Below are 23,141 nucleotides of genomic sequence, written 5' to 3' on the forward strand. Positions count from 1 at the left end.
GAGAACACTTCATTAAATGCAGGTTCTCATCGTCTGCAAAATAGTAAAGGTTTCTGCTGTTTTTTTTTTCTTGGTTGCACATTAACTGACCTAGGTAGCCTCATAGAACTATGGGGTAAAAACCATTCTTTTCTAGAACAGACATTTAGAGAACATAAGAATGCAAAAAAAAAGAAAATCAGAAACTCTCTAAAAATTCAATTGTAAACCTATAGAAAATCTTTGGTAGCATTACATGATAACCTTTTCTTAGTCTGTTTTCCTTTATAGACTTTGTAGTAGATAGAGAATAAACTATGCTGTCTAAATTTACCATAAAGGGGAAAATATACTTTGCAAAAACTTAACAAGTGATTTATTCAAATTAATACCCTTCTACTCCACGTACATGTTTTTTTTTTTTAATTTATAACTTATAATTTGGTTGCTAAGCAGGAAGGAAGTTCCTGTGTCCATAACTATGAGATAGTTCTCAAAGCAACACAAGTACTTCTTTAACAATCTGAAGTTCTAGAATTCTGATGCCAAAAAAAGGAAATATAATGATTATTGAGAATGTATAAAACATATACTCAAAGCCTTCCATTTTATCTTCCTTTTACCTTCCATTTCAAAACTATGTTGGCGATGTAAATGAGCATCTCTAATGTATTCAAGGGGGCTTAATGAATGGGCAACATTTCAAAGTTTATCTCTTATAAAAAAGAGGGTGAATGGTTTATATCTCTACTCTATATGAGTGTTGAAACCCGTTCAACAGAGTAGTAGCAATAAGTATAGTAGATTCTATTTTGCAAATTAATTCTATATACTTGTGGATTGTAGTTTCCTATTTGACAGGAATTCTGATGACAAAATTTCCTTCTTGATGTAAATGTAAAAGTTGAAAATATATTAAACATTAAAAGATCATTCCACTTTGATTCTCAGTATCTAAGTGGTTTCCCTAGTAAGGGGAACAGGGACCATCTATGACATGAACTCAGTGGCTGACTCTTTGATCACCTCCACCTGAGGGGGGCGGGGAGCAGCCTTGTCAGGCCAAAGAGGAAAACAATGCAGGCAAACAATGATAGGCTAGGGTCAGATGGAAGGGGAGGAGGACCTCCCCTAGCAGTGGACATGGAGAGGAGCATGTGAGGAAATGAGAGAGGGAGGGTGGGGTTGAGAGGGAATGAGGGAGGGGTCTACATCTGGGATACAAAGTGAATAAATTGTAATTAATATAGAAAAATAAAAATTTAAAAAAATCATTCCATTTCACTGAAGTTGAGACAAATCATAAGAGGCATGCAAAATCTCTTTTGTACAAAAACTTCTCCAATGCTAAATTATTGTGACTTAGTTGTTTGTGAAACAAAATTCAAAATCATTTTCATCAAGTTTTAAGTATATATATAGTTTTATAGTTATTTCATGATAAAAATAAGAGATTGATTACAGTATTTACTATTAGAAAATGGTCATTTAGAAATATAGAGGATATGCATTGTATTATAATTAAGTTTGATAAATCCCATTATTAGAGAAGTAGGAAACCATGATTAGTAGGCAAATATGTCATGTGTAATTACAGTCATAGCAGAGCCATTTTGAAAAGTAAAACCAGAAGATAAATTATATGATTGTTTTTACATTGATAATTTGAGAACCATTTCTCAAGCACAGAATTGAAACAGACATTGCTGAGTAAATCATCTTCCTGGATCCTTACCAAGTACTCTTTATGTGGTACACAAGGGCTTCTGATCATTGTAATGCCATTGTATTAAGTGGGGTAATGCGGAGGTCTCTTTCGCTGGTAGGGAGCATCCACTGAGAGTTGAGGTCCCTTGCATCATATATACACATGCGTCCCAGTGTACATACCTTGTACACTACACCATCTTCTCTCATCACTGCAAGCTGTCTTTTTTCTTTAAGCGATAATGTGTTAGAATTCCCAAGGGCGGAAGATTTGCACTGGTTTTTCCCTTTTATGAGTTACTAGATCAGTATGTAATTCACCATAGAAGCAATAAGCTCATGAGTATTTTTACCTGTGAGTCCCAAGGCAGCCAAACTCAAAGAATAAAGTGCCCATTGATGGCTTTGTGTACATTTACTTTCTTGATAAAGAATAACTACTTGTTTAGTTTTGTTTTGATACTTTTTTAAGGCTGAAAGAAAGCATATCCAAGAGAGACTCCTGGAGAAATTCCCATTCAAGTACAGTAGTCTAGACCAGGAGCTGCTGGGCTGAAAATGTTGTTCTTTTACAAATAGTCCCCAGTGGCTCAATTTATAAATTTTTGAGTTGTGATAGTACAGAATTGATAAACATTTAGTAAAAAACTGTATTTGAATTTGCGGATTTTGATCTTGTCCAAGACAGGTATATTTCACCATACTTTCTTGAAGTTTTAGGAAGCAATTATAACTTCCTGATCCCACATGAGCATAACATTAAAACACTCTAATAGTTTTTTTTTCTAGATTATATTGTTCAGTATTATTGTGTATATAATGTGTGCTTTTTCATGTAACATATGTTTAACTTATAATGGGAATTTGGGACATATCCCCATTGTAACTTGGAGGGTACCTGCTCACACATGGATTTCTCCTTAATCAAGATCTTGCCATGTCTATTTGGGTAGAAGAATCTCTGTCTTGTTAAGTGAAGCCTGAAGGAAAGAAAAGACCCAATCCTTTGGTTTTGATTATCTGTGAGAAGACAGAACTAACTGTGTGTGTATTTACGCTATCCTGTCTGAACCTCTTACTGCAGTGGCCTGGCATACAACAGGGACACGAGTATGAAAGAGAAGGGAGTTATGTGGTAACTTACCCTGTCTTACGAATGCAGACGGGCAAAGTGCCTGTCACTACAGTAAGTTCAGAGTAGTACAAGTAAGTATGTAGACTAATGAGTTAATTTTTGTTTGGATTTCCTGTAATCCTTTCCTTCCCAGTAAGGCTTGTGTGTTATCTCCTGTATGGGTCTATTAGGTTTTCAAACATTAGTTATATTTTATCAAAGGAGGAGAAATTTATCAGTAAGCATATTGAGTTGTTAACATTAATCATGAGCTTAATGGATAGCATGAATGATTTTTGTAGCATTAAGAAATTAGTGGAATTTTAAAAACTGACTCATAGGGTTTTTTAAAAAATCAGTAATCACTTTAACTAGGTCTGTGATAAACCATATGTATTCTTTTTGTTAGTGTTCCTTTTTTTATAACTCTGTATTAGTTTTTCCTTTTATAGATTAATGCGGAAGCCCTGCTAATTGATTCTATGTCAGCCTCTTTTTCTAATTAGAAATTTTAAGGCATAAGATTGTCTTTCAACACTGCTTTTGCTGCTTTCTATAAATTTTGATGTGCTATGTTTAATTTTCGTTCAACTCACAATATGTCTAGTTATTGTGTGTGGTTGATAAATATTTAGGGATTCCTAATTTTCATCACTAAATTAATTTTGTATCATTTAGATAACATTTTTATGACCAGTCTTTTTACCCTTACTAAGATTTGGTTTGTGGTCTAAATGAAAAGTGTAATGAGGGCTGTTTCAGAGCTTAAACAATTCACATGCAAACTGTTACAGGACACTTGTGCACAGAACTTCCATACTTTATCTTGCGTTGACAGTCTCAAACTTGTTAGATGAATGTTCATTTTCTCTTGACCTGAAACACCTGTAGTGGAAACTTTGTATGTTTTCCTCATTGATATTGGGAGAATATTTGCCACCCTACTCACATAGGCCTTCTCAAGTTCAAACTCCAGTCATTTGCATGACGTAATTTATGGTTCCCTGAATCCTGTAAGCTGGCATACAAAGCATTGCATTCACAGATTGCTCTGCCCAGCAGAATCTTCCGTGAGGAATCGGCCCAAGTAGATACCCAAGGTGACTGATGTAGGAAGTTCTGTGGTCACTTTTTTGTTCTTGTTTTTGCTGTTTTAAAATTATGTTTGTTTGTAATGGGAAAAGAAGAGAACATAATTCATTTAGTGAGTTTTAAAACCTAATTTCTATGTTAAGCATTATGGTACAGTTGTAGACTACTGAGAAGAAGCCCTCATTGGAGAAATGAGGTTTTACACAACTTCGGGTACTGTTTACAAGGCAAATTTGAGGACAAACTTAGAAACAAATCACCTCATGAAAAGTTCTCTTATTTGTACTACTTTTATTTTGGCTATCAATGAACAGTTTAAGGATAAGTGAATGGGCTGAGAGTGTAACTCCGAGGTACAATCCGTGCCCCAGAAACCACAGGCTCAACTCCCAACATCTCCAGCCACAAAGCTTCTCTTAACTGTCTACAGAATGATTAGAGATGCACATTCTTGACACTTCTTCACTGCCTCGTGGACCATTATGGGACACTTCAGCAGGTTGTATTATATAATTTTGGAATGAGTACATATAGGAAAAAATCACACTTTTTTTTTCCATTTTAATCTCACACTAATTTGTACTGGGTTATTTTGGGATACACCATTTAACTATCAAAGTGTGAAGGAATCTCTAACAGCAATCAGTGTCATGAATTTCTGAGATTATCTTCTAAATAATTGATTTATAAATGCTTATTTTATCTTCAATTTAAATATCTCAAAGAATGCTTTTTGAGAAGTTTGAACATGTAGAGTCAGAATTTAGAATTCATGGAATAAAGTTTTTCTGACTTTGTCACTTGGCATTTTCTTTGTAAAGATCTTTGAAAAGTTAAATGACTGTCTGAGATAACTAAAATAGAACTTGGCACACAGAGTTTTATTAAGTATAAAATATGTGTATGTCATACAGAAAAAAGGTACTATGTAGTTTATAAATATATACAAAGTGCAAATATGCATATAGACATGTCTTCTCCTGTGTGTCTTTGTCCCAGTCTGCTTCCTAGCTGGAATGTATATGAATTTTGTGAGTATTCTTTTAAGCTCTTCCATTCCCTCTGACTCTACACTGCCTTGAGCTATGCTTGAGACAGTAAATATATGGTGCACATGGACAAATTTTCTTTTAATTTTGCTCTCTCAGATCTGGAAAAATTAGCCATAGTTTTCATAATTACTGATTTAATAAATTGGCAATTCATTTTTTTTCAGCAGTATCTATTTTTGTTATCCTTTATATGTGATTAATTATAATACTTGGTCAAAAGCATAGGCTATTTTTACTTTTAACTAACATAAATCCAGTTTTTAGAACTGAAGTATTTCCATGTACTTCTCAAGCTTTCTGAAGAATTGAGTGATTTTTAAGGTATTGCTTTTATGCTATTTTTGAACCGTTTAACTCTAAAGTAATGAAAATATGAACAGATACTAAAAGACATTAATTGCACTAAAACATCGTCAACCATTAGATTTTGAGTTTTTTCTTTCTTTCTCAAAGTATTTACCACAGCTGTTTTTGAATATCCATCTTGGAATAAGTTTATCCTATAGAAAATAAGTTTATCCACATTATCTCATAATATAGATAGGTGTTCATTAACAAGATGCCTTTCTCTGCTGTTTTATCTACTCTTTGCTCTTCCCTTTGTTTCCACCTTTTCATGTCTAAGTTTTCTTGTTTATTTGTCCTTTCCATTGTGATGCTAAATGGCTTTCACAAGCTGGTCTTAGTCTGGTGCTCTCTACATGAAGTAAGTGATTCTCTAGAGTACAGCCCCGTGGGAGGCACCACCAATATCCATCCTCAGGAAACTCAGAAGTCCAGGTAACCAGCAAACAGCAAATGCAGGAGCAGGAAAAACCAGCAGCAAATCGTCCCCCTCCTACTCTTCCAGGCCACCACTCTTTTTTCCTCTGGATTGTCTTATTTATACCCCTCAAACTCTCAGAAGCTAATTAATTTTACCTAGCAAAGACCATGCTCTGCACAAGACAGTTTACAAGTGTTAACTATAGACTCTCCCAGTTGGGATTATAACAAAAACGTGTTTACATATCATAAACCAAAATGTACATACCACTTGATCATTTACATTTGGGGGAAATTGAAGTTTGAAGAATTAGCCATCTCTAAATATCAAAATTTCCAAGGTGATGCAAAATATCTGAAGGGAGATAATAATTGTGAGCAGGCCTGTGCTGTGACCCAGGACAGTTACATAAAATATTTTCACGATGATAAATACCCATTTTTAAAAAACAAGGGGACAGTAATCTATCAAGTCGTTAGTTACTGGAAGAATACTAGATTTGTTGAAGGAAGGTTATTCATGATAGTTCAAGCAATCGACTTTTATAAAAGAGTTGCTTGTTTGAGAACTCAAATGATTCACATGTGGAGTTGGCTTAATCTTGACAAAAAAAATATCACTAAGTATTCAAATACTATGGAACATTTATTAAAATAGAGCAAATCCTGCTACCTTTATAATTTAAAATCACCAAGTCAGAAGAAATATTTACATTAGAGGATGGTTTCTATGAATTTATACTCGATTTAATTTCAGTCAATAGTGATTTGTATAAGAGAACTCAGTTTAATTTCATGGTATTCGTTTTTGTTTTCTTTATATCTAATTCCTTTTGGGACAAGATAGTAGAAGATAATGGTTTTTGTTATTATTTTGGATTGTGTATAAAGTTGCTCACTCTTTAGGAGAAACAAAAATATTCCTATTGCAATTGCATACAAATAATAAATTTCAGAATAATTACTAGGTGTGTTAATTATATAAATTCTTAATTATGCTCACTAGAAAGTTTTAAAATTGATGTAGCTAAAGAACTACAAGGATACATTAAATTGCCAAATAAAATATTTTGAAGAAAAACATTCTTTTAATATTTTTTGGCAACGAGTTTGGTATATGGATTCTTGGCTTAGTGATTTAAATATGGACTTGAGATAATTTTTAAGAAAATGAGCACAGTATCCTGAAAATTGTTTAAATAAATTTATTTTAATATAGCTTTTAAATTTTTTTTATAATTTTATTTTTCTCATTAGTTACATTTTTGTTAATTCTGTATCCCAGCTGTATCCCTCATTCCCTCCCCAATCCCACCCTCCCTCCCTCATCTCCTCCCTGCCCCTTTCCAAGTCCACTGATAGGGGAGGATCTCCTCCCCTTTCATATGACTCCTTTTTGTCAGGTATTTTCAGGACTGGCTGCAAAGTCCTCCTCTGTGGCCTAACAGTACTGCTCCTCCCTTGGGAGGTGGGGAGGTCAAAGAGCCAGTCATTGAGTTCCTGTTAGAAATAGTCCTTGTTCCCCTTACTATGGGAAACCAATTGATTGCTGAGCTATCACGGGTCACATCTGAGCATCGGTTCTAGGTTTTATCCTCTCATGGACTTTGGTTGAGTGTCCATCTCAGAAAAGACCCTGTGCCCATATACGTTTGTTCCTTGTAGAGCTCCTATCCTTTCCACATCAAACTCCCCTTCTTTCATATGATTCCCTGCACTCTGCTGAAGGTTTGGTTATGAGTCTTAGTATCTACTTTGGAGCACTGCTAGGTACAGTCTTTCAGATGCTTAATTTTTTTTTTATTATTATCATTTCTTGCAATTTATTCACTTTGTATTCCAGCTATGGCACACTCCCTCATCTCCTCCCATTCCCACCTTCCCTCCCTCTTCATTCCTTATGCCCCTCCCCCAGTGCACTGATAAGGGAGGTCTTTCTCCCCTTCTATCTGACCCTAGCCTAATGGGACTATTCAAAACTGGCTGCATTGTCTTCCTCTGTGGCCTGGCAAGGCTGCACTCCTAGGTGGGGGTGATCAGAGAGCCAACCACTGAGTTCATGTCAGAGACAGCCCCTGTTCCCCTTACTAGGGAACCCACTTGGAGACTGAGTCTATGGGCAACATCTGAGCCAGGGTTTTAGATCCTCTCCATACATTGTCCTTGGTTGGATATCAGTCTCTTCGGGGCTGTTTTTATGGCTCGGTTTGTCTCCTTTCGGAGCTCCTGTCCTTTCCATGTCTTTCTCTGTCATCCTTCTTTCATAAGATTACTTGCATTCTGCCCAAAGTTTGGCTATGAGTCTCATCCTCTGCTTCAATACCTTTATAAGTAGAGACTATATCTTAATTTTTTTTTACATTAGACTTGATTTAGATTTTTATAGCTTGGTCTCTTGCTATCACTCTCTCTACCTCAAACACTATCCATGTATATGTGCAGATAACTATACAGGAAGTGGGCTTACCTGTGTTTGTGTATATATTATAATATAACCAAAATGCAATAAGGTGTGTCTCCAGTATCTCTCTTAAGTGGTTTTCAGTTGGTAAATATCATTGAATTTGAACTTGCTTTAGGTCTTAGAAATATATGTTTGTTGTAAGAAACCATAGTTTCTTGGAAATACCAAAACCTATTTTGAAGTCATATGTGTTCTTTCAAGAAGAAAAAAAATATATATTTACGCTACATACTTCTACTTCACTTGCATTCCCAGTAGCATCTTATTTTAAAGATGCCTCCAGGTTTTACAGTTCTTCTCATTCTGCCATGACACTTTTAAGTGTTGTGGGTAAATAGACTTCTCCAGTAATAATAACATTTTATTAGTTCTATGGTTAAAATCCTAAAAGAAAATATTTTTTGTCATCTAATTGTGTCTTTTCTTTTTTTGCAGAAATGTTTAATTCAGTAAGTCAGAAGAAGAAAACATGGATTTTTAGCAATCAAAGAACAAATTAAGGTAATTCATAGAGTATTATTGTTGAATATGTTTCCTAATAATTTAAAATATATTAACAATATGTGTACTCAAGCTAGTGTATATTTTATGAGACTAAATCACATTGAATATGCAACATGTTTAAATGTTTTTTATATGTTTTGAAATGATATTTTCATTTCTTATATGTTTTTGGAAAATAGGTTCTGATATTTTCTGAACAATAACTAATGTAGTTGAGCATATTTGCTATCTATTGTGAAGAAATACATTCTATATTAAAAATAATTTAGATAAAAGAAGTAGTTTTTGTAGCTGCTGCTCTGGAAAGGCACTGATATTACTTTATCAACTATATGAAACAACTATGCCAAGATTTTGGTTTGCATTGATACATAGATTCCAAGACAATGCATTGATGCCATTCATGTATTGTTTGTTTTGTTTGCTGTCAATTTTATATCCAAACTAATATGAATATTAATAAATAAAATACACTAATTTTATACCCACAAGATGTTCCATATATAAAACAGATTATTTTCAAATCTGACTTATTTGGTACAAATTTATTTAGTTCCCGATGAAAATTTTCCAAGTATAAAATTAGGCGGTTGCATATTTCTCAAGCAAATCAGAAAATATAAAACAGGTCTTTATATTCCCAGCAGTGGTAACAACTGAGCATTAAAAACTTCAGTGATCTTCATTTTCTGATTATTTTTTTTGAATGATTAATATTTTTTACTTTTGATTCACTCAAATAATATCTACTATATATTACCATCAGTGTGTTTTCAAAGGTTTTATAGCTAACCTTAAGCACACTCTGTGACTTAAGATTTTAGAAACATTGCAAATGCCTTTTTGGGTAGAAATGTTTAAATTTATAAGGTGTTTTAAATGTTCTTTTCTTAATTTTTAGTCAATGATTTTTCTCTCCATATCATTTGCATATGCAAAGAACATTATCCCTTTGATAGTAGAAATGATTGAGTCATTCAGGATTGACTAGTTTATTATCTTAATATCTAAACGCTGTAGACATTCATCTACTAATTTAAAATGAGATCGGTTTAGTGATATATTGAAGTAAATTCATTTAACAGAAAGCTGGCTCATTTAAGAATTCCTTTAAAAATGTTTGAACCAAATATTACATACATGTGCCCACCAGAAGCTGTACAGGACTGAGAGTTGGTGGCCTACGCTTTAATCCTAGAATTCAAGGCAGAGGCAGGCAGATCTTTGAGATTGTTCCAGGTCAGCCAGAGTTACTCTGTGAGATATTTCTCTCAAGTATAAGACAAAGATATGAAGAGAGTTGCTTCTGTCAGAAATGAACAAAGTCTGTATTATGAAAAAAAACCTCAGTCTCCATGTGGACAAATGCAGCTGTGTCGTTTTAAATGATTCTGTCACTCTCTATTCGCTTCGTTGTGTTTTTATTTACATACATGTGTAATGTGTGCTATATTTTTAAGGCGGGCAGTCTGCTTTGGCAAGCACTGAAAGCTACCTAGATGCCACCCACATGGAACATATTCACCACACCAGATCCCACAGCTGCCCACCGCTTTGCCCCAGCTTAGTGCAGGGAGCCTCAAGGATCTATTTTAACTCAAGACACACAGTGAAGGCACCTGGGAGAAGCACGGGGAAGTGCTCCTGGTTTAGAGACAGTCTGGACACATGACCTTTCGTGTGTGACTTGCGATATCTATGCTTCTGTTTTGTCTTGAGTAGTAAGAGGTTATTTTTTTTTTTAACCACACCACATTTAGAATAGAGCTCAGCATGTCAGAACTAGTGTAGCAATGCTAGAGACTCAAGAAACATGCTGGAGAAGGCATCTTTGCTTTACTAAATGCCTTCTTTGAAATGTGCTTAACCATCACACCAAAGTTTTCAAAATAATAAAGCCTGTTTAGTAATACCCTTCTGACAAAAGTTTACTTGTTGGTCCCACTCTTTCAGTTTACAGGAACTAGGTATAAATACTTTGAGTAATGTTGAATTAACTTCCCACATGTGGTATAGCCATCAGTAGGTTTTGCCAGACTTCTTATCACTCCCTTGGCTACTGCCTTGGGCAAATCTCACTCATCTGCTCTGTAGAAAAGAAACAGTGTGAGGCCTTTTTCTTTGACCCATGTTTACCACCTTTGCCACAAATCACAGCTCAGTCTCAGCCTCTTGGGCACACCAGCTGTTTTGGCTGCACTGCACACTGAACCCCTCCTCCGCCAAGATCTTCAGCATTTGTTTCCCTTCTACCCACCTTCTCAGATACTCAGGACTCTCTATCTAGAACTCCTTTCTTTACTAGGCTTTTCTATACACTGCTGTTTAAAACGGAAAGTACATTCTTTAGGTCTATAGATTTTAGTATGTTTATTCTATATTATATGGCTAATATCCGCTTATAAGTGAGTATATTGCCTGTGTGTCTTTCTGCTTCTGGGATACCTCACTCAGGATGATCTTTTCTAGTTCCATGTATTTACCTGCAAATTTCATGACTTCCTTGTTTTTAATTGCTGAGTAGCATTCCATTGTGTAAATGTACCTCAATTTCTGTATCCATTCTTTGGTTGAGAGATATCTAAGTTGTTTCCAGATTATGGCTATTACGAATAAAGCTGCAGTGAACATACTTGAGCAAATAGCTAAAGAAGGAGGACTCTAGGGGAGATGCTTAATTCTCATTCAGAAGGAAAAAAAGGATAGACACTGGAAGCTGTAGAAGAGAGAGAACAGGATGGGAGCTTACCTCAGATCTCCATTAAAAGATCCCACCCAGCCAGGGGTCGAAGCAGATGCAGAGACTCACAGCCAAACTTTGGACAGAGCACACTGAGTCTTATGAAAGAAGGGAGAGCTAGAAGGACCTAGAGGGTACAGGGCCCCCACAAGGAGACTGACAAAGCCAAAATGTTGGGCCCAGGGGGTTTACTACAGAGACTGATGCATCAACCAAAGACCATGCATGGAGTGGACAGATCCTCTGCTCGGATGTAGCCCATAGACAGCTCAATATCCATTTGGGATTTCTAGTAAGGGGTGAAGAGACAGTCTGTGACAGGAACTGGGATGTTGCTGCTTGGTCATTTCTCCCTGGTGGGGTGACCTAGCTAACCCACAGAGGAGGTGGATCCAGGCAGTCCTGATGGGAGCTGATAGGCTAGGGTCAGAGAGTAGGGAGGGAGGATTTCCCCTATCAGTGGGCTAGGAGAGAGATAAGATTTTTTCCTTGTTTCTTCTATTTTTTTAACAATCTGTAGCTTTATTTATTTTTTTATTCTTATTAATTACAATTTATTCTCTTTGTATCCCTCCTCATCCCTCTTCCCCTCCCAATCCCACTCTTACTCCCCCTTCTTCACCCCTGCTCCTTCCCAGTCCACTGATAGGGGAGGTCTTCCTCCCCTTCCTTCTGATCCTAGTTCATCAGGTCTCATCAGGAGTGGCTGCATTGTCTTCCTCTGAGGCCTGGTAAGGCTGCTTTCCCCTCAGGGGGAGGTGATCAAAGAGCAGGCCAATCAGTTCATGTCAGAGACAGTCCCTGTTCCCATTACTATGACACTGAGCTGCCATGGGCTACATCTGTGCAGGGGTTCTAGGTTATCTCCATGCATAGTCCTTGCTTCTTTAAGTTGGTTCCCGTAGGCCTGGAGAGAGGTCTCAGTTAATGTAGGTTAAACAGTACATACTTTTGAGCCAGTACCGTGGAAGCAGAGATGGACAGTTTCTGAGAAGCTCCCTGTACAGCAAGCTTATTGAACCAGATACACTTCATGGTCCTGTCTAAAAACCATGACTATAGAAAGAAGTTGGAGAAGATGCCTAAGGCCTAGTTCTCATCTCCACACGGATATAAATATATACCTACACATGCACACGTCCACACGTCCATTAAAAGCCGCATATACTTCACCCACACCAAGCACAAGCATGTATATGCACACACACACACACACACACACACACACACACACAGAGAGAGAGAGAGAGAGAGAGAGAGAGAGAGAGAGAGAGAGAGAGAGAGAGAGTATATGTTTAGGAAACATTTCCTGTGTATGGCATACCTATTTCTGTTTCCATGCATCTTTTATAATGTATCTCTGTCTTCACTCATGAAATTGTACAGTATCTACCCGGAAATATCACAGATCACAATGTGAGTATAAGAAAATAGATTATGAGGGCTATCCTACAATATCGCAGTTGCTGTCAAATGAAAATTTAGTTTGAGACAATAGCTAGGATTGAGTGGTGGTTATACCTTTGAGAATATTTCCAAACAGAAGTTGTGAGATCTTCGTGACTGTATTTGAATGATGAGAGGAAAGGTCAAGTCAGGAATAGGTATCAGATTGGGAACTGCAACATTTGTGGTATATCACAGATGTTAAGGTTTCCTTAAATACAAATATATATGTGTGTGTTCGTGTGATATAAATATTTACATATTTATATAGATACGTATTTTATTCTTTATAATTATATAATTTCTATTTTGTAACAATATAACATTCATAAATATTCACATGTTTTATACATTATGTATATGAATATAAAGAAGTGATGTACTGTTTTATGGAACCAACATCCAGACTGATGCTAATTTTAATTTTTAGGTCAAAATAATTTCTAAAACTATGTAATGCATTATTAGACTTAAGGTCATTAGTACCTTTTACTTTTATTTATATGTTTATGGAAAATTAAAACAAAATATGATTTACTAGGAAATTTTATTTCTAATTACTTTAAAGGCCACATAGAGAGTGCAGGATTCTGAAGCTGTCCAGGGCCAGAGTGAAAGCTCATTGATTATTCATACTATCATTCCTACTTATTCCGTGCTTAGTGGTTGTCACAGGCTGTCAGCCACATAGTTAGAGCCCTTCAGAATCCACATCCATACACGACAGCCTTTGGAAATCTGCGTAATGATAAGTCTGACATTGGATAGATAGCTGCCCATCAGTCTAAGACAGCTGAAATTGTCAGCCAGTTTACACCACAGAGCAGGTCATGAAACAATGATCAGGAAAGGCAATATTGGCAGACAGCAAATCACTTACTAACCTAACCAAAAAAATAAACTGTTTTCACTAGTTTATTTCTATAAGCAAGCAAACGAACAAACAAAAAACAATGAAACCATATGCAATATTCAAGTATCCTGGCATCAGTACCTTCAGTGGCATCAGTGTGTTTGTATCTTTATGTAATTAGAATGAATTGATAATTCACTGAAGTACGAGGTATTGAATTCAGAGATTTGTAGATGATAACCAAGATCTCCATCACTGGAATATAAACCTAACCTTCTTTGAATTAGCTTTTTAATGTATAATTTTGAGAGAAGACTCCCAAGTTTGCCCTACCTTGCTTTGAATGTACTGTGTAACACATGCGTGCCTTAAACTCAGTTTCTTTCTACCATGCTTTTTCTGTCACGTGCCACCAGTCCTGGATTAACGTTTAGGGGAGACTGGGGAGCATGCCTTCGTGATCTCTTTGAGCACATACATTTGACTTTCATGTCCACTGCATGGTTGGAAATACACTTGAGATGTGTGAGAAATTTTAGCAAATGTGTGTTTAGTAAGAACCGTAACTAATGTTTATCTATCTTCACTGTAAACTGTTCGTTAGTGTGTTTACTCTTCTTTATGAAAGGGTGTGAAGTATAAGTAAGACCTGTGGAGAAGTCATGATTGCCAAATCAGGATGACAACCAATGTTATCCCCTAAAATTTTCTTCCTGTTTCTCCCAAGTAAACCTCATCTGTATATTCATTATCCTGACCCTTGTAGAAATCATAGGTTATTCTCTATCCCTATGCTTTTAATTTTTTTTTTTCACAATAATGTACAAACAAGCCATACAGTATTGAGATTCATTCTTCTTGGCTGCATCATTAATTCATTCCATTTTTATTGCTGAGTAATGTGATATCATAGTTCATTTATTCTTCTATTAGAAACATTTGGGCTTTAGGATTAGGAAGTGATGAAAATGAAGTCTTGTAAACCTTCATGTATTGTGTGTGAGTGCATCTCTGCATGTGACTGAGTGCGTAAGTTTTCAAGAGTTCTCTGAGGTAAAAACCCCAGAGGGTTTGTTGGGTAGTATAGTTAGAGGAAGTATTGAATTATTTTTTTGTGTTTTATTTTTATTCCATTTTTTATGGATGTCTATTTAAAGTTTTATCGTTACAAAAATAGATATTGTGAAAGCTATGCACTTAAAATTCTGGGTTTTGGCAACTCTCAACACTGGCTTAAATATTATGAGGCTTGAATGTTTTGTTATTCCCTAAATGAATGTGGAAAAATAAATCATTGTGGAAAATTTTGCATTTTTTTTAAATTTTCCATTCTTTTTGTGAGTGTGTCTTGTTGCTACAGTAAATGATGGCAGGTTAGTCACCCACAATAACAATTTAGTTATTTGATACAATTTGATACATTCACTTGCTTAATTATTTTGATTTCTTAAGTCTAGGGTCTTTTACATAGAAAAGACCTTAGAGAGAATATCTTGCATCATTTATAATGGATTTGACTTTATAAACCCACACAGATTTAAACAAAAATGAACTTTAGAAGAATAAATGTAGAATCTAAGCATGAAACTGGCATTGGATATTCATAGTGGGAATCAAAGTAACAAGGTGAAGCCATTATAAAAGCTTGGTTATATAGCAAGTTTTATCCTTTACCCATCAGGTAAATGTTTCTTTTGGTACCCCAGAGAGTGAGTTTTATTCAACTTACAAGTGTGGTCCTGATGGGAAGAATCCAAGGCTCAAGTTGTCTTCGCCACGATTCTGTCTGGCTGTTACCTTGCAGTGAGACTCAGGGAGTATCACATAATCTCTCTGGATTGTAGTATTCTCATTTGCCCAATTAGTAAGGCCAGCATTAGATTATCCATGAAGGACCTTCTTGCTCTAAAAAAATACATATGATGCTGCAATTCTATGATGACCTTACGTCATTGAATAAAGTTTGTGTTTGTATGGAAGTCGTTCTGTCGGAAGTGCATGGCAAGCACATTTTAAAAGGCTTGAGAAATACAAATAACGAAAAGACAACAGTGGTATTGGAGAGGAGTCTAAATGCCGGAGTCATATAGGATCACCAATTTATATAGTACTTTTCCAAATGTTCAAAACACTGAGCATAAATTATATATTACCTAGACATTTGGAAAATATGTGCTCATAGACCACTGCCATGCTTATGGGATCATACTGAGAAATGTGATTTTTAAATTTAACTGAATTTTCAAATTTATTGTTTTATTAATTACAGTTTATTCATTTTGCAGCCCAGCCATAGCCCCTTCTCTCATCTGCTAACAATCCTACCCGCCCTCCCTCTTCTTCTCCTATCCCTTCCCTCAGTTCTCTGATAGGGGAGGTCCTCCTACCCTTCCCTCTGAACCTAGTCTATCAGGTCTCATCAGAACTGGCAGCATTGTCTTCCTCTGTGACCTGGTAAGGCTGTACACCCTTCAGAGGGAGGTGATCAAAGAGCCAACCCCTGAGTTCATGTCAGAGACAGTCCCTGTTCCCCTTACTAGGAGCCTCCATGGACACTGAGCTGACATAGGCTACAACTGTGCAGGGGTTCTAGGTAATCTCCGTGCATGGTCTTTGTTTGGAGAATCATCTCAGAGAAGACCCCTTTGCCCATATTTTCTGATTCTGTTGTTCTGCTTGCAGAGCTAGTCCCCTCCAGGTCTTTCTATCTTCCCCTTCTTTCATATGATTCCCTGCACTCTGCCCAAAGTTTGGCGATGAGCCTGAGCATCTGCTTTGATACACTGCTGAGTAGTGTCTTTCAGAGTCACTTTGTGTTAGGCTCCTGTCCTGTTCCCTGTTTCTCCCTCTTCTAATGCCCATTCCATTTACCTTTCTGATTGAAGATTGAGCATCTTACCCAGGGTCCTCCTTCTTGATTAGCTTCTTTAGGTGTACAGATTTTAGTAAGATTTATATGTCTAATATCCACTTATAAATGAGCATATACCATGTGTGTCTTTATGCTCCTGGGATACCTCACTCAGGATGATCTTCTCTAGTTCCCACCATTTGCCTGCAAATTTCATGATTTGTTTTGAATTGCTGAGTAGTATTCCATTGTGTAAATGTACCACAATTTCTGTATCCACTCTTCAACTGAGGGGTATCGGGATTGTTTCCAGCTTCTGGCTATTACAAATAAAGCTGCTACAAACATGGTTGATCAAATGTCCTTGTTGTATACTTGAGCATCTTTTCGAGTTGGTAATTTGATCTTTTCGATGCCCAGGAGTGATATACCTGGATCTTGAGGTAGCACTATTCCTAATTTTCTGTGAAAGTACCAGTTTTATTTTCAAAGTGGTTTTAGAGGTTTACATTCCCACCAGCAATAAAGGAGGGTTCCCCTTTATCCAAATCTTCTTCAGCATGTGTTGTCATTGTCACTTGAGTTTCTCATCTTCACCATTCTGATGTGTGTAAGGTGAAATATCAGGGTAATTTTGATTTGTGTTTCCTGGATAGCTAAGGATGTTGAGCATTTCTTTTTTTAATTTTTATTTTTTATATTAATTGCACTTTTTTCACTTTGAATACCAGCTGTAGCCTCCTTCCCCATTCCCTCGTTATCCCTCTCTTCCTCATCTTTTCCCATGCCCTCTTCCCTCAAGTGTTTTTCTGCCATTTGATAGTCCTCTGTTGAGAATTCTCTGTTTAGCTCTGTTCCCCATTTTTTAAGTGGATTACTTGGTTTGCTGCTTTTCAGCTTCTTTTGTTCTTTATATATACTGGATAAAGGGTTGGTGAAGATCCTTTCCCAATCTGTAGGCTATCATTTTGTTCTGACACAATGTCCTTTGCTTTACAGAAGCTTTTCAGTTTCATGAAATACCATTTATTGATTGTTGATCTTAGAGCCTGTGCTGTTGGTGTTCTGTTCAGGAAGTTGTCTTCTGTGCCAATTAGTTGAAGGCTCTTGCCTAGTTTTTCTTCTAATGGGTTTAGTGTAGCTGGTTTTATATTTAGGTCTTTGATCACTTGGACTTTACTTTTGTGCAGAGTGATAGATATAGGTCGATTTGCATTTTTCTATATGTGGATATCCAGTTATACCAGCACCATTTGTTGAAGATGCTATCTTTTTTCCATTGTGGTATTTTTTTTTCCATTTTGGCATCTTTGCCAAAAATCAGGTGTCCATAAGTGCGTGGGTATATTTCTGGGTCTTCTATTCAATTCCATTGATCCACCAGTTGATTTCTATGCCAGTACCATGCAGTTTTTATTACTGTTGCTCTATAGTACAGCTTGAGATCAGGGATGGAGATACCTTTAGAAGATCTATTATTGTAGAGGATTGTTTTAGCGATTCTGGGTTCCTTGTTATTCTTTTGAAGTTGAGAACTTTTCTTTCAGGTTATGAAAATAATTGAGTTGGTAATTTGATGGGAATTGCATTGAATCTGTAGAATGCTTTTGGTAAGATATGTCAGTAATTTGTTTCTTTTAGTAGCATTCCATTAATTTTGAAGGCTAGTTTGGATAAAAGTTCACATTTTTGAAATGACTGTGCATTTTAAAATATTTATGTTTAATCATTTATATATATGGATCACATATATGTATTCACATCCTTGCTACCCATGGAGGTGAGGAGAGAGCATCTTATCCTCTGTAACTAGATTTATGGATAGTTGTTAACTTCCATGTGATTACAAGGACTAGAACACAGGTCCTCTGTAAGAGCAGCCAGTGCTTCTAACATCTGAGCTATAATTCTGGCCAGTGAGTATGCTTTTTCAAAAACACAATTATTTCAAACGTATATACTTTAGAGAGATTGATGAAAAGATTTGTTTTGGTTGTGTGTCATGCACAGTAACCACTGATTCTTTATGTATCATCTAAATTTTGAGGGGTATTATAAATTTTTAAAAATAACTTTGTTATTATTTATTTAGCTCCTCCTACATTATTGTTTATTTAGCTCCTGGCCTGTGTAAGATATCTGCAATATTGTGGAATAGTAATGCTCTGTTGACTTGAGAAAATTAAATGCACACTGGGTAGAAAATGTCTTTAGATAGTGATGTCCTAAGTACTCTGGTAGAAACTTTGACACAAGGAGTCGTTTTCAAAGATGGCCATAAAAACATGTAGTGCGTGCATAGATTTTCTTCCAGAAAACAAAATGCATATTCTAAGAAAATGGATGTGTCAGACCATCTTACTTTTCTAGTAACATTTAATGTCTTTTACAGAGACATTCATTTTCCTTTTGTGTGTGTGTGTGGATAATGATAATGATAAAACATTGATAAATAAGATTAATGTAAATATTATTAACTATATAAAATTACATACTTAAAAAGCTGTCTTCAAAAATAGTTAATTATGCTGGGTTGTGTTGGCACATATCTATAGTCTCAGTACTTGAGGGGCAGAAATAAGCGGATGTCTAAGTTTGAGGCTAGATTGTTCTACAGAGAAAGCTCTAGGACATCCAGCGCTAAACATAGAAAACGTGTTTCAAAAAACAAGCAAGCAAACAAACAAATGAACAAGCACATAAAAGAATAGTTAGAGTGATATTTATTTTTTAAAGGAAGATGTCTTAGAAATGTGAAAAACCCATTGAAAATGGGATTAATTGATCAATAAAAATGTGTCAAAAATACCAATAGTCTGTTTTGGTTTTATGCCTAGGAGTGCTATAGCTGCATCTTGAGTTAACACTATTCCTAATTGTCTGAGAAAGCACCAGATTGATTTCCAAAATGGTTGCACAAGTTTACATTCCTACCAGCAATGGAGGAGGGTTCTCCTTTCTTCACGTCCTCTCCAACATGGGTTGGCACTTGAGATTTTGATCTTAGCCATTCTGATGGGTGTGAGCTGAAATCTCAGAGTCAGTTTGATTTGCATCTTCCTGATGACTAAGGATGTGGAGCATTTATTTATTGTTTCTCTGCCATTCAGTAGTCCTCTACAGATAATTCTCTGTTTAGCTCTGCGTCTCATTTTCAGTTCAATTATTTGGGCATTTATCTAAAAAAAATACTGAAACATTCAACAAGGATATATGCTCAACTATGTTCTTAACAGCTAGAATCTGGAAATAACCTAGGTATCCCTCAATGGAGGAAAGGTTACAGAAATTGCTGTATATTTACACAATAAAATACTACTTAGCAAATAAAAACAAGGAAGTAATGAAATTTTCAGGCAAATGGATGGAAATAGAAAAGATCATTCTGAGTGAGGTAACCCAGAAGCAGAATGACACACATGGAATATACTCAATGGTAAGTTAATATTAGCCATAAAGTATAGGATAAACATATTAAAATGTATAGTCCTAAAAAAGCTAAACAACCAAGAGGACCCTAGGGAGATGTTTAATCCTCATTCAGAGGGGCAAACAGAATGGTCATTGGAAGAAGGAGAAAACAGGGGACAGGGCAGGAGCCTACCACAAAAGATCTCTGAAAGACTGTACCCATCAGGGTATTGAAGCATATGTTGAGACTCATAGCCAAACTTTGGACAGAGTGCAGGCAATTTTATAGAAAGACCTGGAGGGGACGGGAGCTCCACAAGGAGAGCAACAGAACCAAGAAATCTGGAGCTAGAGGATCCTGGAGGGACTGATGCACCATTCAAGGAGTATGCATGAATAGAACATAGACCCCCTGGTCATATGTAGCCCATGACAGCTCAGTCTCCAAGTAGGCACCCTAGTAAGGAGAACAGGGGCTGTCTCTGACATAGACTCTGTTGCCTACTCTTTGATCACCTCCCCCTGAATGGGGTGCAGCCTTGCCAGGCCACAGAGGAAGATAATGCAGCCAGTCCTGATGAGACCTGATAGGCTAGGGTTGGATAGTAGGGCAGGAGGAACTCCCCTGTCAATGGACTAGGTGAGGGCATAGAGATGAGGGAAGGGACTATGGCCAGGATACAACGTGAATACATTTATTATAAATAAATAATGAATTGGTAATAATAATAATTAAAGATGCCAGCAAGCCAGAAAACTTTAGCATTCAAAGAGAAAAAAGAATATACAAGTAGTCTCTGCTCTGATGCAGGTTTTTGGTTAACAACCCTCACCATACTTTCATTGAACACTTTGATGCCTCTGCCATTTATATGGCATATTTTAAGCATTTAAAAGTTTCCTTGAATAATTTTCTATATCTTTTCCACCTAACCAGTGCTCAACTTACATATTTTTACTCAATTCCTAACAACTATTAGGGAAATAGCGTTTACTTGTGTAGAAAGAAAAGGAATTAGTTTTCATGATTTGGCCTACTGCTGTCTTCAGGGTTTAAGAACAATAAGTAATTAGCTAAAATGTTTGTCTACAAAGTTTATTCATGGGAGTATCATCTCAAATTGCCTTTTAAAGTACAATAGAAGCAAGTGGTTATTTGTTGGCATTATTTCCAAAAAAAAAAAAAAAATGTGAATGGCTAGATTTTCCTTCAATTGGTGATGATGTTGCACTGAAATAGCAATACTTTTCTCATCAATATATGACTAATTTAGTGATAAACAGTTGAAAATGAAGGTTTGAGTATTCATCTGGTTATGTAATAAATATCTCGGAAAATTTGTGTCTTTGATAAGCAAAGATTTTCCAAACAAATTCTGTTAACTTTCCTTTTGTGACCTATATTATTTCTGTTTACTTCTCTTTCTGCTGAATTTTCTTCACCTCCATTTAACACACCATCTTATTGTTGATCCTTCACATTAAATATGGTGAAATTATATAAAAGGTTATGAGAGCCACTCACCTAAGTATCTCAACAAATGAAAGCTTCATTTAAAAGATAGATCTTGGAGAGGGACATGGGAGAAGATGAGGGAGGGGGCTGGGATACAAAGTGAATAAACTGTAATTAATATAAAAATAAAAATTTAATAAAATATTTAAAAAGAATAAAGTGTGCATAAAAAAAGATAGATGAGTATAACACACAAATGATAAAATCAGAGGATGATAATTTATTTGCAAATATTTTTTATTGCAATTAGATCCAACAGAACACCAGGGAATGAATTTAATAGAAAGCGGCTTTGAAAACACTACTGTGGGAGAAAAGACCTGACTGTGAGTGGAGAAAAGTTTCTCACAGTTTTTCCTTATCTTGTTCTTGAAGAGCAGGACCTAATGCTAACGCAGACATAAGGAATGATGAACTAATGGTTTGTCTACCCACAGCACCTGGTTCACTTACAAGAACACGTGTTAAACCCACATCCAGATTGAGACTTTTCTAGATTGTATTTATCAGCTATTTTCACATACAAAGGAAGAATTGGTTTGTTTGTGAAAAGTCTACATGCAGCATGCGATTTTCCATTCGAATGCATGACATTTTTCCTATGCACACAGATCATCCACCCACAAAATTCATTTAACTTAGCTGAAGCAGAAAGTGAACTTTGACAACATTCAGAGTACATTTAGGAAAAACTAAAATGTTAAAAATTGTCTTTTTAGCACATTCATGTTCAACAGATAATGATAAAAGTCTTTCAATTGAAGAAAAAGGAAATTGTTTTAAGTTTTTTGATATTTCCCTAAATCAGCCCAAACTAGATATTTATGAAAACTTAATGAGAGTACAAGTATCATGTTACCCAGTAAAATTTTCACATATTAACCTGGAAAGGAAAATATTTTTTGTATGCAAAAAGATATATATTGTACATGTGGGTTTGTTATCTGGCTTCCCAGAAGTTTATTTTCTCTTTCTGCCGTGTACGTTCCAGAAATTGAATTCAGATCTTAATGCTTGGTGGCAATCTTCATTACCACAGAGCTGTTTTTCAAGTCTAGAAAATGTCAGTTCGATTTGCACCACGTGTAATAATGCCCACTTGAATTACCTGAACCAAAGTCACAACAGTTTTGTCTCTTGAACAGTTTTCTCTACAACACATTGTGTAATATGGAAAAAAAAATTTAAGAAATTCAACTTTGCTTTCTAAGCAATGATTATTTATTTGTAGCTACCATACTGTCTTTATTGTATACTGTAGTCACTCAACTCTGAGTACTCTTAAAAGCAATTCCAGTAGAAAGAAAGCACCTTCTAACCTGAAGGATACAGGAGTCTTGTATCACTGACTTAAGCAAACACATCTCTTTTGTTCACTTTTGTTGTGTCTGTTAACACTTAAAACAGGAAACATATCCATGTTTAAACTTTCAGCCAGATTTTCTGGCAAGATGAATTTCTGATGACCCTACACAGGACCAGCCTTGAACAGCACCTGGTGAAGCAAGGCTTTCCTGTTTTCTAGGCTTCCCTAGGGTTTCTGTAGCTTGTCACCCCACCTTCCGGGCTTCCTGTGTTCTTTTATTTTTGTTTAACTTTATTTATGGAACATGTGATATAGAACACCATTTTGAAACTTTTGGTGCA

At 36.0% G+C, this 23,141-nt stretch overlaps 1 protein-coding gene across 22 annotated transcripts in view; it reads left to right on the forward strand.

Moving 5' to 3' along the window:
• The window catches only part of Adgrl3 (adhesion G protein-coupled receptor L3), a 780,523-nt gene that overhangs the window by 167,781 nt on the left and 589,601 nt on the right, over positions 1-23,141 (forward strand). For all 22 annotated transcript variants that reach the window (XM_060380826.1, XM_060380806.1, XM_060380808.1 and 19 more), the window contains exon 3: positions 8,609-8,674. The gene's annotated coding sequence lies outside the window, so the exon portion shown is untranslated. The remainder of the gene's footprint in view (positions 1-8,608; positions 8,675-23,141) is intronic.

This window comes from Meriones unguiculatus, chromosome 3 (genome assembly GCF_030254825.1).
Source record: "Meriones unguiculatus strain TT.TT164.6M chromosome 3, Bangor_MerUng_6.1, whole genome shotgun sequence".
In the NCBI taxonomy this organism is placed as follows: Eukaryota; Metazoa; Chordata; class Mammalia; order Rodentia; family Muridae; genus Meriones; species Meriones unguiculatus.